The sequence below is a fragment of the Camelus ferus genome, chromosome 7, assembly GCF_009834535.1.
Source record: "Camelus ferus isolate YT-003-E chromosome 7, BCGSAC_Cfer_1.0, whole genome shotgun sequence".
Classification (NCBI taxonomy): Eukaryota; Metazoa; Chordata; class Mammalia; order Artiodactyla; family Camelidae; genus Camelus; species Camelus ferus.
Window position 1 is genome coordinate 12,563,919 of NC_045702.1, and position 13,898 is coordinate 12,577,816.

General features: G+C 38.3%; 1 long non-coding RNA gene across 1 annotated transcript in view; it reads left to right on the top strand.

Annotated features, from left to right (window-relative positions):
* LOC116664812 overlaps positions 1-9,447 on the top strand; it is a 30,639-nt gene extending 21,192 nt beyond the window's left edge. The window contains exon 3 of the long non-coding RNA XR_004321272.1: positions 8,718-9,447. This is a non-coding gene — a long non-coding RNA (uncharacterized LOC116664812). The remainder of the gene's footprint in view (positions 1-8,717) is intronic.
* Positions 9,448-13,898: the final 4,451 nt, after the last annotated feature.

Consider the following 13,898-nt stretch of genomic DNA (forward strand, 5'->3'; position numbering starts at 1 on the left):
GCATCTTTTCATGTACCTATTAGCTAGCCATCTGTGTATCTTCTCTGGAAAAATGTCTATTCAAGTCTTCCGCCTGTTTTTTGATTAAGTTGGGTTTTTTTTTTTGGTATTGAGTTGCATGAACTGTTTGTATAGTTTGGATATTAACCCCTTGTTGGTCGCATCATTTGCAGCTACTTTCTCCCATTCCGCAGGTTGTCTTTTTGTTTTGTCAGTGGTTTGCTTTGCTGTGCAAAAGCTTTTAAGTTTAATTAGGCCCCAATTGTTTATTTTTGCTTTTATTTCTTTTGCCTTAGGAGACTAATCCAAGAAAATATTGCTACAATTTATGTCAAAGAGTGTTCTGCCTTTGTTCTCTTCTAGAACTTTTATGGCTTCTGGTCTTAGATTTGGTCTTTAAACCACTTGGGGTTTATTTTTGCATATGGTATGAGGTAATGTTCTAATCTCATTCTTTTACATGTAGCTTTCCAGTTTTCCCAGCACAACTGTTGAAGACTGTCTTTTCTCCGTTGTACATTCTTGTCTCCTTTATCATAGATTAATTGACTGTAGGTGTGTGGGTTTATTTCCAGGCCCTCAATTCTGCTCCATTGATCTATGTGTCTGTTTTTGTGCCAGTACCATGCTATTTTGATTACTGTAGCTTGGTAGTATAGTCTGAAGTCTGGGAAGGTGACTCCTCCAGATTTGTTCTTTTTTTCTCAGCATTACTTTGGCAATTTGGGGTCTTTTGTAGTTCCATATAATTTTAGGATTTTTTTGTTCTAGTTCTGTGAAAAATGTCCTGGGTATTTTGATAGGGATTGCATTAAATCTATAGGTTGCTTTGAGTAGTATGGCCATTTTAATAATAATCTTCCAATCTAAGAGCACGGGTTATCTTTCCGTTTCTTTGAATCATCCTTCAGTTTCCTTCATCAATGTTTTCTAGTTGTCAGAGTATCAGTCTTTCACCTCTTTGGTTAAGTTTATTCCTACGTATTTTATTTTTTTGATGTGATGTTAAGCAGGATTTTTCTTTTTCTCCCCCCCCCCCCATATTTCATTATTAGTGTATAAAACTGCAACAGATTTTCATATATTAATCTTGTAGCCTATAACCTTGCTGAATTCATTTATTAGTTCTAACAGTTTTCGTGTGGAGACTGTACGGTTCTCTATCTAGGGTATCATGTCATCTGCAAGCAATGATAGTTTTACCTCTTCCCTTCCAACCTGGATACCGTTCATTTCTTTCTTTTGTCTAACTGCTGTGGCTGGAGCTTCCACTGCTATGCTATGTAGAAGTGGCAAGGGCATCCTTATCTTGTTCCTGAATTTAGCAGGAAGGCTTTCAGCTTTTCACCAATGAGTATCATGTTGGCTGTGGGTTTGTTGTAAATGGCCTTTGTTATGTTGAGATATGTTCCCTTATAGTCACTTTGATGACAGATTGTTTTTTTTTTTTTTAATCATGAATGGATGTTGGATTTTGTCAAATGAGTTTTCTGCATCTGCTGAGACGACCATGTGGTTTGTCTTTCCTTTTGTTAATGTGGTGTGTCACATGTCATATGTTGACCCATCATTGTGACCCTGGGATAAATCCAACTTGATCATGGTGTGTGATCCTTTTTATGTATTGTTGGATTCGGCTTGCTAATGTTTTCTTAAGGACTTTTGCATCCATATTCATCACAGATATTAGCCTGTAATTTTCTTTTTTTGTAGTCTCTTTGGTTTTGTGATCAGCAACCAGCATAATGGTGACCTCATAGAATGAATTGGGGAATTCACGCTAAGTTTTTTGAAATAGTTTGAAATGGATAGGTTAAAGTTCTTCTTTATATGTTTGGTAGAATTCCCCAATGAAACCATCTAATCCTGGTCTTTTGCTCGCTGGGAGTTTTGTTTTTTTTTTTTCTTTCAACATATTCTATTTCACTTCTAGTGATTGGTCTGTTCAAATTGTTTCTTCTTAACTCAGTCTTGGCAGGCTGTATGTTTCTAGAAATTTGTCCATTTCTTCTAGATTATCCAATTTGTTGGCATATAGCTATTCATAGTATTCTTTTATGAATTTTTGTATCTCTGTGGTATCAGTTATAATTCCTCTTCTTTCATTTCTTTTTATGTTTACTTGATTCCTCTTTTTTTCTTGGTGAGCCTGGCTAAAGGTTCATTAATTTTGTTTATCTTTTTAAAAAATCAGCTCTTGGTTTCATTGATTTTTTTTTCCTACTGTTTTGTTGATCTCTATTTTATTTACCTCCTCTCTGATCTTTTATTTCCTTCCTTCTGCTGACTTTGGGCTTTGTTTGCTCTTCTTTTTCTAATTCTTATAGGTGGTAGGTTACGTTGTTTGAGTTTTTTTGTTTCTTGAGGAAGGCCTGTATTGCCATGAACTTCCCTCTTAGAACTGCTTTTGCTGCATTGCATAGATTTTAGAAATCTGTGTTTTCATCTTCATTTATCTCAAGGTATTTACTGATTCTCTCTCTGACTTTTCTGATTTCCTCTTCTGATTCTACCACTGACCCATTGGTTTTTTAGTGGCCTGTTGTTCAGTCTCCATGTGTCTGTTCTTTACCCATTTTTCTTCTGTAGCTGATTTCTAGTTTTACACCGTTGTGGTCGGAAAAGATGCTTGATATAATTTCTATCCTCTTGTATTTGCTGAGGCTTGTTTTGTGACCTTGTCTGTGATTTATCCTGGAGAAGAGTCTACGTGTGCTTGAAAAGAATGTGTGTTCAGCTTTTGGGGGAATGGAATATCCTGTAGATATCAAGTCCAACTGGTCTACTGTGTCATTTAGGACACCTGTTGTCTTATTGATTTGCTGTCTGGATGATCTCTCCATTGATGTCACTGGGGTGTTAAAGTCTCCTACTATTAATATATTATTGTCAATTTTTCTCTTTATGTCTGTTAGTATTTGCTTTATATATTTAAGTGCCCCCGTATTGGGTGTGTATATGTTAACAAGTATAATATACTCTTCTCATATTGATCCCTTTATCATTATATAATGCCCTTCTTTCTCTTTCATTACAACTTTTGTTTTAAAGTCTATTTTGTCTGATATAAATATGGCTATCCTGCTTTCTTGACATTTCAATTTGCATGAATTATCTTTCTCTGACCCCTCACTTTCAGTCTGTGTCTGACTTTGAAGTGAGTCTTGCAGGCAGCATATTGAATGGTCTTGGGTTTTTTTTAATCCAATCAGCAACCCTATGTCTTTTGATTGGAGCATTTAGCCCACTGACATTTAAAGGACTTACTGGCAGATAGGTACTTATTGCCATTTTATTCTTTATTTTCCAGTTGTTTTTGTAATTCTTCTCTGTTCATTTCGTCTTTTGTTTTTCCCATTGTGGTTTGATGCTTTTCTTTTGTAGTATGCTTGCATTCCTTTCTTTTTGGTTTTTGTGTATCTATTGTAGGTTTTTGATTTGTGGTTACTATGGGGTTCACATATGTTGACAATAATTGTAACTACTTGCTTTAAACTGATAATCATTTAAGTTCAAACATATTCTAAAAGATCTACATTTTTACTCCCCTCCTCTACATTTTGTGTTTTTGATATATTTTACTCCTTCATGCTTATCCCTTTACTGTTTATTGTGGTTATAATTGCTTTTAAATTTTTTTTTAATCTACATACTGGCTTAAGTGATCTTCAATCCTTAATATATATTTTCTTTTCCTATTGGGATTTTTCCCTTTCCTAAAAATTCTTACTTCTTTTCAATTTAGAGAAGACCCCCCTCAACATTTCTTTTAGAGTAGATTCAGTATTGCTGAATTCTTTTAGTTTTTGCTTGTCTGGGAAATTCTTTATCTGTCCTATTCTGAATAATAATCTTGCTATATGCAGCATCCTGTTTCAGGTTTTTCCCTTTCAGAACTTTGAATATATCATGTTACTCCCTCTTGGCTTGCAAAGTTTCTGCAGAGACATCTGCTCATAGCCTTATGGGATTTCCCTTGTATATGACTTTTTTTTTTCTCTTGCTGCCTTCAGAAGTCTCTCTTTAATTTTTGCCATTTTAGTTAAGATACATTTGGTGTGGGTCTATTTGGCTTCATCTTGTTTTGGACTCTATGTGCTTCCTGTCCCTTGAAATCTGTTTCCTTCTCTAGGTTTGGGAAATTTTCAACCATAATTTTTAAAAATACATTTTCAGTCCCCCCTTCTCTCCCTTCTCCTTCTGAAACCTCTATTTATGAGTATGTTAGCACATTTTATATTATTGCATAGATCTCATATGTTGCTTTCATTTTTTTGTCTTTCTGTTCTGATTAAGTGATTTCCGTTATTCTATCTTCCAGATCACTTATGCATTCTTCTGTGTTTTTTAGTTGGCTATTCATTACTTCTAGAGTGCTTTTTATATCAGAAATTGAATTACCTATTTTTGATTGGGTCTCCCTATAGTCTCTACCTTCTTATTTAAATAAGTGTTTAGATTCCTTTTTTAAATTGAAGTATAGTTGATTTACAATTTTGTGTTAATTTCTGGTGTACAGCATAGTGATTCAGTTATATATACGTATACTCTTTCTCATATTCTTTTTCATTGTAAGTTACTACAGGTTATTGAATATAGTTCCCTGTGCTATACAGTAAGACCTTGTTGTTTATTTTATATATAGTAGTTTGTATCTGCTAATCCCAGACTCCTAATTTATCCCTCCCCTCCTTCTCGTTTGGTAACCATACTTTATTTTCTATGTCCTTTTAGTCTGTTTCTGTTTTGGGAATAAGTTCATTTGTGTCATTTTTTTTTTTTTTTAGATTCCACATATAAGTGATATCATATATTTGTCTTTCTCTGTCCAACTTACTTCACTTAATATGATCATATCTAGGTTTATCCATGTTGCTGCAAATAACATGATTTCATTCTTTTTTATGGCTGAGTAGTATTCCACCTGTGTGTATATGTGTATATATATGTTATATATATATATAAACATTTTCTTTATTCATTCATCTGTTGCTGGACATTTAGGTTGCTTCCATGTCTTGGCTAGTCTAAATAATGCTGCTATGAATATTATGGTGCATGTGACTTTTTCAAATTGGAGTTTTCTCTGGATATATGCCCAGGAGTGGGATTGCTGGATCATATGGTAAGTCTATTTTCAAGTTTAAGGAATCACCATACTGTTTTCCATAGTGGCTGCACCAAATTACATTCCCACCAACACTGCAAGAGGGTTCCCTTTTCTCCACACCCTCACCAGCATTTACTGTTTATAGACGTTTTAATGATGGCCATCTGACCAGTGTGAGGTGATAACTCATTGTCATTTTGATTTGCGTTTCTCTAATAATTAAGTGAAACTGAGCATCTTTTCATGTGCCTATTGGCCATCTGTACATTTTCTTTGGAGTAATGTCTGTTTAGGTCTTCTGTCCATTTTTTGATTGGGCTTTTGGTTTGTTATCGAGTTGTATGAGCTGTTTGTGTATTCTGGAAATTTAGCTATTGTCAGTTGCATCATTTGCAAATATTTTCTCCCATTCAGTAGGTTGTCTTTTTGTTCTGTTTAGTTTTCTTTGCTCTGCAAAACTCCTAAGTTTACTTAGGTTCCATTTGTTTATTTTTGCTTTTATTTCTATTGCCTTGGTAGACTGACCTAGGAAAATATTACTATGATTTATGTCAGAGAAGGTTTTGCCTATGTTCTCTTCTATTTATGGTTTCTTGTCTTATGTTTAAGTCTTTAAACCATTTTGAGTTTATTGTAGGGTGTGAAGGAGTGTTCTAACTTCATTTGATTTAAATGCAGCTGTCCGGCTATCCCACCACCATTCAATTCACTTTGTTAATTCAGTCAGCTTCTTTATGACCAACTATTTGAACTCCTTGTCTGCTAGCCTGATTATCTGTTTCACTATTTTTTCAGGGGTTTTCTCTTGCTCATTTAATTGGGAGTAGTTCCTCTGCCTTTTCATTTTACTTAACTTTCTCTCTCTGAATTTTGGTGAAACAGTTACCTATTGTGGTCTTGAAGGGGTATTTTTATGTGGCAGTGCTCCTGTGTAGACTGCATGTACCCAGTGTCTTTGGTCTGAGCGCTGGATCTGATGTGGACTCCAGCCTGTCTTTCCTCAGGTTGTGCGGCTGCTGATGGAGGAGCTTGAGCCTGTGCAGGGTGTGAGGGGGGACTTCTCTCCGCTCAGTGGTAGAAGCCACCTGTCAGGGTAGGAATCTGCTCCCAAGTTACTGGAGCAGAAGCCCTGAGAGTTGGGCTCAAGCAGGCTCTGTTCCCTTTAAGTGTGTTTTTCCTTCTCCCCACAATGGGGCCTCTGCCCCAAAGGAGAGGAGGGCAGGAGTGAGTGAGGCTCCCATGCTTATCGAGGTCTGATGCACTGCCTCTGGAGGTGTCTGTGGCTCTACTAGGGCACAGCCCAGGTTTGCATCTTTTCCCCTGTGATCATCCCCAGATCTCAGTGCAAGGCTGTGGCATGGAGTGGGTAGGGCTGGAGCAGTCACACGGCTGGGGCTGGGACTGGGAGTGTTGAGGCTGTAACAACTGAAGCAGCTGCCCTGCTGTCTGGGCTGCTGCTGTGGTGCTGCTGAAGCGTCAATACTAGCTGTCCCAGATCCAGTGTCACGCTGTGCTATGGAGGGAGCAGGCTGGGGCGTTCTCTAGGTGGGGAGTAGGGATCGCAGGAGTTGGAGCGCCTGCACTGCCACCAGAAGTCTGGGCTGCTGCTGTGGCACTGTGACTAAGCACCAACAAGGGCCTCCACCTCCCTGCCTAGACCACACCCAAGGACCCTGGGCCACCTCTGCATCCCTAGGTTGGGTCTTTTCCCAGGACCTGGCTGCCCTAGATCTAGTGACAAGCTGGGGCGTGGAGTAAGCAGGCCGGGGTGTTCACTCAGCTTGGATTTGGGAGCAGGGCAAGGTGGTAGCTGGTAAGGCAGACCTCTCTCTGCCCTCTCTGGTGGAAAGCTAGCACCTGCAGACTCCTGGCAAGTGGAGTCTAGGCTTCTCCAGCCCTTGTATCTGTCCCAGGGGTTCTCCAGGCAGCCATGGGGGCTTGTCTCTTCTGCATAGGACCCCAGGACTGGGATGCCCAGCCTGTAGCTTGACCCGCTCACTCCCAGGATGAGTGTCCACCTGTGCAATTTCCCTTTTCCTCTTAGTCTCCTCCCAGGGGCACAGGTCCTGACCCAGTGTCACTTTCCCCATCCTACCTGATTATATGGGAATGTTTCTTGCAGCCCTGGTTGTTGTATATAGGAGATCTTCGCAAGTTAGTTTTCTATGAGAAGTGTTCCACATGCAGATGTATTTTTGATATGTTTGTGGGGGGGAGGTAAGCTCCACATTCTACTATTCCACCATCTTGATCTCCCTCTTCTATTTTCTTGCTTGTACCACAGATCATTAACTCTTAGAGGAAAAGTAGAGAATAAGATATGACTTAAACACATGTTAATTCAAGACTAATTGACATTTGGCATATAGAGAGCAACACCAAACAGGGAGACATAGGGCAAAGGAAGCTCGGACAGTCTCCTGCTGAGGTTTTAGAGGTAGCATAGTACAGTGATGATGAGAGGGTAGATTCTGGACTTGGTCTTCATGGTTTCAAATCCTGGCTCCAGTGCATATGAGTAACTGAGGCAAGTTAGCTCCTCTGTTTTGTTACCTGTGAAACTAGGGTAATTTTCTAACTTCAGTGATTTGTCGTGAGGATTGCATAAGTTAATATAAGTCAAGCAAAGTGCCTCACATGGTACATATGTTTGCTATTATTACTAAGTCATGCCATTTAATTGCCGGAATGAAACTCATTATTGTAACAGTGCTAAAGATTCTGGGAAATTGATACAGATGTGTGGCCTTCATGAAAGGAGTGTGTTCATGCAGTAAACTTCATTTGAAGCTATTATAGGAAATAATAAACCTCCAGTAATTATCATCATAAGCTCCCTTAGTTTCAGAAAGCATCTGTGCACCATGGAGTCACATGCAATAACGAAGCCAGATGCTAAGTTCTTGAAGTGTTGATTAAGAAACAGACATGAACATAACTTAATAAACTCATCCCACTGTTAAAATTAAGTTTCAGATAAAGATCACTGAAAAGCTTTGACAAGTAACAAATACTTGCATAGCCAGATGTGGTTTTTTTTTTCTTTTGAAGAAAAGTTTTGACATTAGTACACATTCCATTCATTCATCTATGTTCATTTCTGATAGTCTGTTGAATGGCAAATGTACGATGGGCACAAAGTGACTCTTTTCTGACATCCACCTATGTGCTTGAGCCCTTATTAAGGAGGGGCGCCTCAAGCTGAGACACTGCTATGTCATTTGTGTTGTCTGCATTTATGCTTTGCTGCTGGCACTGGAATCACAGGGTACCCTGTAGAAGACTGCTCCACTGATGAGATTATACAATTTGCTGCGGGAGTTAAACCTTGACTTAGTCTCCCAAAGCGTTCTTTACTTTTTTTTGGGGGGGGGGGGCTTGCAGTTCATAACTTTTTGTAGTTCACCACCCTCTATACCTATATGACTTCAGAGTAAAGGGGCTTCAGAAGCAGCTAAGACCATTCCAAGCATGCAATTACAGGCTCAGTATTGTTTAAAAGTCATAGCACAACTTTATCAGAAGGACAGGACTTGACGTTCTTAAAGAGATGAGTTTTAATTATGCTATATTTAGTGCAAAAATCTCCCATTTTTTTTTCTTTTAGTGTTCTCTACTTAGAGGCCACTGAATAACATGATTAAAAATAGTTTGGGGAAAAGCTCAAGATGGTGGGAGTAGAAACACCCTGAGCTCACCTCCTCTCGTGGAGCTCACCAAAATTACAAGTTACAGAACACCTCTCAATGAAAAAGACCAGAACCTCCCAGAAAAGCTCTTCTACAACTAAAGATATAAAGAAGGAGCAACAATGAGATGAGTCGGAGGGGCAGAGATGCAGTCTAGCCAAGACCCGTGACCCTGGTAGGTGACTGATCTACGGCCAGGAGAGTAAGTACAGCTGCAGAGGTTCTCCCCGAGGAGCCAGGCGTGTGAGCCCCGCACTGGGGTCCCCAGCCTGGGGGTCCTGCACTGGAAAGACGAGTACCTAGAACATCTGGCTTTGAAAGCCAGTGGGGCTTATTTTTGGGAGCACCAGTGGGCTGTGGGAACGGGAGACTACACTTTCAAAGGGTGTACACAAAATCTCACACTCCAGGACCCAGGGAAGAAACAGTAATTTGAAAGGGTCAGACTTACCTGCCGATCTTGGAGCGTCTCCTGGAGAGGAGGCGGCAACTGGAGCTCACCCTGGGGACACAGATCCTGTAATGGCAGCCTTTTAGGAGAGCCCCTTCTACCATGCTGGACATTGGTGCTGGCACGTACCATTTTGTAATCCTCCCTCTAGCTTATTAGCCTCAGGACCCAGCCCCAGCCCACCAGTACTGTGAAGCCTCAGGCCAAGAAACACACTGGGCAGGGACACAACCCCACTCACCAGCAGACATGCTGTCTTAAGACTCCCTGAGCCCTGAGCCCTGCCAACCAGTGGCTGGCAGCTTCCACACTAGGCAGGGCCTGACAACCAACCAGATGGGGGCCAGTCATGCCTACCAGACTGCCCACAGTAGTCAGGCCGCTACAACAAAAGGGCCCATACAGCCCTCATAGGGGGCATCCCTAGAGCATACAGCTCTGGTGACCAGAGAGGAGCATGCTGCTGGGACTCATGATGTCTCCTACGCAAGGCCACTTCTCTAAGTTCAGAAAATGTAACCAACCTACCATATACACTGAAATAAAAATAGCAAGGTAGGCAAAATGAGGCAACAGAGGAACATGTTCCAAACAAAGGAACAGGATAAAACTCCAAAAGGACTAAGTGAAGTAGAGATAGGCAATCTACCTGAGAAAGAGTTCAAGGTAATGATCATAAAGATGATCAAAGAACTCAGAAGAATGGATGAACAGAATGAAGAATTATAAGCTTTTAACAAAGAATTAGAAAATATAAAGAACAGAAATGAATACAATAACTGAAATGAAAAATACACTAGAAAGAATCAACAGTAGACTAAATGATACAGAGGAATAGATCCACAAGCTGGAAGACAGAGTAATGGAAATCACTGAAGCTGAATAGAAAAAAAAATGAGGACTGTCTAAGACACCTCTGGGACAAGAACAAACGTATTGACATTTGCATTATAGAGGTCTCAGAAGGACAAGAATGAGAGAAAGGGGCAGATAACACATTTGAAGACATAATAGCTGCAAACTTCTCCAGCCTGGGAGAGGAAACAGACATCCAAGAACAGGAAGCAGAGAAGGTCCCAAACAGGATCAACTCCTGAGAGAACCACACCAAGATACATTGTAATTAAAATGGCAAAAATTAAAGGTAAAGAGACTATTAACAGCAGCAAGGGAAAAGCAACAAGTTACATACAAGGGAACTCCTATAAGGCTATTAGCTGACTTTTCAGTAGAAACTCTGCAGGCCAGAAATGAATGGCACAGTATATTCAAAGTGATGAAAGGGAAAAACCTACAACAAAGAACACTCTACTCAGCAAGGCTGAGATTTGATGGAGAGATCAAAAGTTTTATAGATAACCAAAAGCTAAAAGAGTTCACCATCACCAAGTCAGTTTTAGAAGAATTATTAAAGGGATTTCTTAAGCAAAAAAGAAAAGGCCACAACTAGAAACATGAAAACTACAAAAGTAAAAAGCTCATAGGTAAAGGCAAATACACAGTAAATGTAGTAAATCAACCACGTATACAGATACTAGGAAGGTTAAGAGACGATAGTAGCAAAATCATCTATATATCCATAATAAGCAGTTAAGGGATACACAAGACAAACAGATGTAAAATTTGATGTCAAAAACAGTAATTATGAGGGGAGGAGAGTAAAAATTCAGGATTATTAAAATGTGTTTCACATTAAGAAATCAGCAAATTAATCACATACACACATATAAGTATATATACACACATATAAATACACACACACATACACCTCATGGTAACTACAAACCAAAAATCTGTAATATTTACATACACACAACAGAAAGGAATCTAACACTAAAGATAGTCATCAAATCACAAGGGAAGAGAACAAAAGAACAAAATAACTACAAAAACAACCCCCAAACAACTACCAAAATGGCAATAAGTACATACATATCAATAATTACTTCAAATGTAAATGGACTAAATGCTCCCATCTAAAGACATAAAGTGGCTGAATGGTTACAGAAATAAGATGCTACCTACAAGAAATTCATTGCAGATCTAAAGACACACACACAGACTGAAAGTGAGGGGGTGGAAAAAAGGTATTCCATGCAAATACAAATCAAAAGAAAGCTGGGGTGGCAATACTTTTATCAGACAAAATAGACTTCAAAACAAAGACTGTTACAAGGAACGAAGAAGGACATTACATAATGATCAAGCTATCAATCCAAAAAGAAGATACAATAATCATAAATATATATGCACCCAACCTAGAAGTACCTATATAAAGCAAGTATTAACAGGCATAAAGGGAGAAAATGACAGTAACACAATAATAGTGGTTCACATCCCTCTTACATCAATGGATAGACTGAGACAGAAAATCAATAAGGAAATACTGGCCTTAAATGACACATTAGACCAGATGGCCTTAACAGAATCATATGGAACATTCCATCCAAAAGCAGCAGAATACACATTCTTTTCAAGTGCACATTGAACATCCTCCAAGATAGATAGATCATATGCTAGGTCAAAAAACAAGCCTCAGTAAACTTAAAACTGAAATCATAATCAAGCATCTTTTCCAACCACAACACTATGAGAGTAGAAATCAACTATAAGAAAAAACCTGCAAAACCCACAAACACATGGAGGTTAAACAATATACTACTAAGCAACCAATGAACCACTTAAGAAATCAAAGAATAAATTTAAAAATACCTGGAAACAAAACAAAACCAAAATGATCCAAAACCTATGGGACGCAGAAAAAGCAGTTCTAAGAGAAAAGTTTATAGCAATACAAGCTTACCTCAGGAAACAAGAAAAACTTCAAATAAACAACCAATGTTTACACCTAAAGGAGCTAGTAAAAGAAGAACAAACAAAACCCAAAGTTATTAGAAGGAAAAATGATACAGATCAGAGTAGAAATAAATGAAATAAAGACAAAAAATCAATAGAAAAGATCAATGAAACTAAAAGCTAGTTCTTTGAAAAGATAAACAAAATTGAAAAACCTTTAGCCAGACTCATCAAGGAAAAAAAAAGAGGGTTCAAATCAATAAAATCAGAAATAAAAAAAGAGAAGTTACAACCAAAACCATAGAAATACAAAGGATTGTAAGAGATTACTCTGAACAACCATATGCCAATACAATGGACAACCTAGATGAAATAGACAAATTCCTAGCAATGTACAATCTCCCAAGACTAACCCAGGAAGAAACAGGAAGTATGAGCAGACTAATTACCAGTAATGAAATTGAATCAGTAATTTTTTTTTTTAATTTGCAAAAAAACAGAAGTCCAGGACCAGATGGCTTCACAGGTGAATTCTACCATTCAGAGAAGAGTTAACACCTATCCTTCTTCAACTGTTTTTAAAAAAGTGGCAGAGGAATTAACATTTCCACTCTCGTTCTATGAGGCCAGCATCATCCTGATTCCAAAACCAGACAAAGATACCATACACACAAAATTTACAAGCCAGTATCACTAAAGAACATAGATGCAAAAATACTCAACAAAATTTCAGCAAATGAATCAAACAATACATTAAAAGGATCATGGGTCAACATTTGCAAATCAATCAATGTGATACACCACATTAACACAATGAAGAATAAAAACCATATGATCATCTCAACAGATATAGAAAAAGCTTTTGACAAAATTCAACATCCATTTATGATAAAAATTCTCCAGAAAGTGGGTACAGAGGGAATATACCTCAGCCTAATCAAGGTCATGTATAATAACCCCACAGCTAACACCATACTCAATGGTGAAAATCTGGAAGCTTTCACCAAAGATCAGGAACAAGATAAGGATGCCCACTCTCACATTTTTAGTCAACATATTGGAAGTTCTGGCCACATCAAACCAGACAAGAAAAAGAAAAGAAATCCAAATTAGAAAGGAAGACATAAAACTGTCACTGTTTGCAGATGACATGGTACTATACACAGAATATCCTAAAAGACAGCACCATACTAGAGCTCACCAGTAAATTCAGTAAAGTTGCAGAGTACATAATTAATATACAGAAATATGTTGCATTTCTATACAGTAACAATGAACTATTAGAAAGCAAAATTAATGAAACTATCCTATTTACAATCACACTGAAAAGAATAAAATACCTAGGAATAAATCTACCTAAGGAGGCAAAAGACCTGTACTCAGAAAACTGTAAGACATTGATGAAAGTGAAGACGATACAAACAGATGGAAAGATGTTCCGTGTTCACGGACTGGAAGAATTAATATTGTTAAAATTGTCATACTACTCAAGGCAATCTACAGATTCAGTGCAATCCCTATCAAAATACCAGTATCATTTTCCACAGAACTAGAACAAATAATTTGTACAGAAACACTAAAGATCCCTAATAGCCAAAACAGTCTTAAAGAACAGAGCTAGAGGTATCACACCCCGACTTCAGGCTGTACTGCAAAGCTTTAGGAATCAAAACAGTATCATACCGGCACAAAAACAGACACGTAGATCAGTGGAACAGAATAGAGAGCCAGAAATAAATCCACACACTTAAGGACAAAGAATCTACAACAAAGGAGGCAGGATACACAAAGAAGGAAAGACAGTCTCTTCAATAAGTGGTGCTGAGAAAACTGGACAGCTACATGTGAAAGA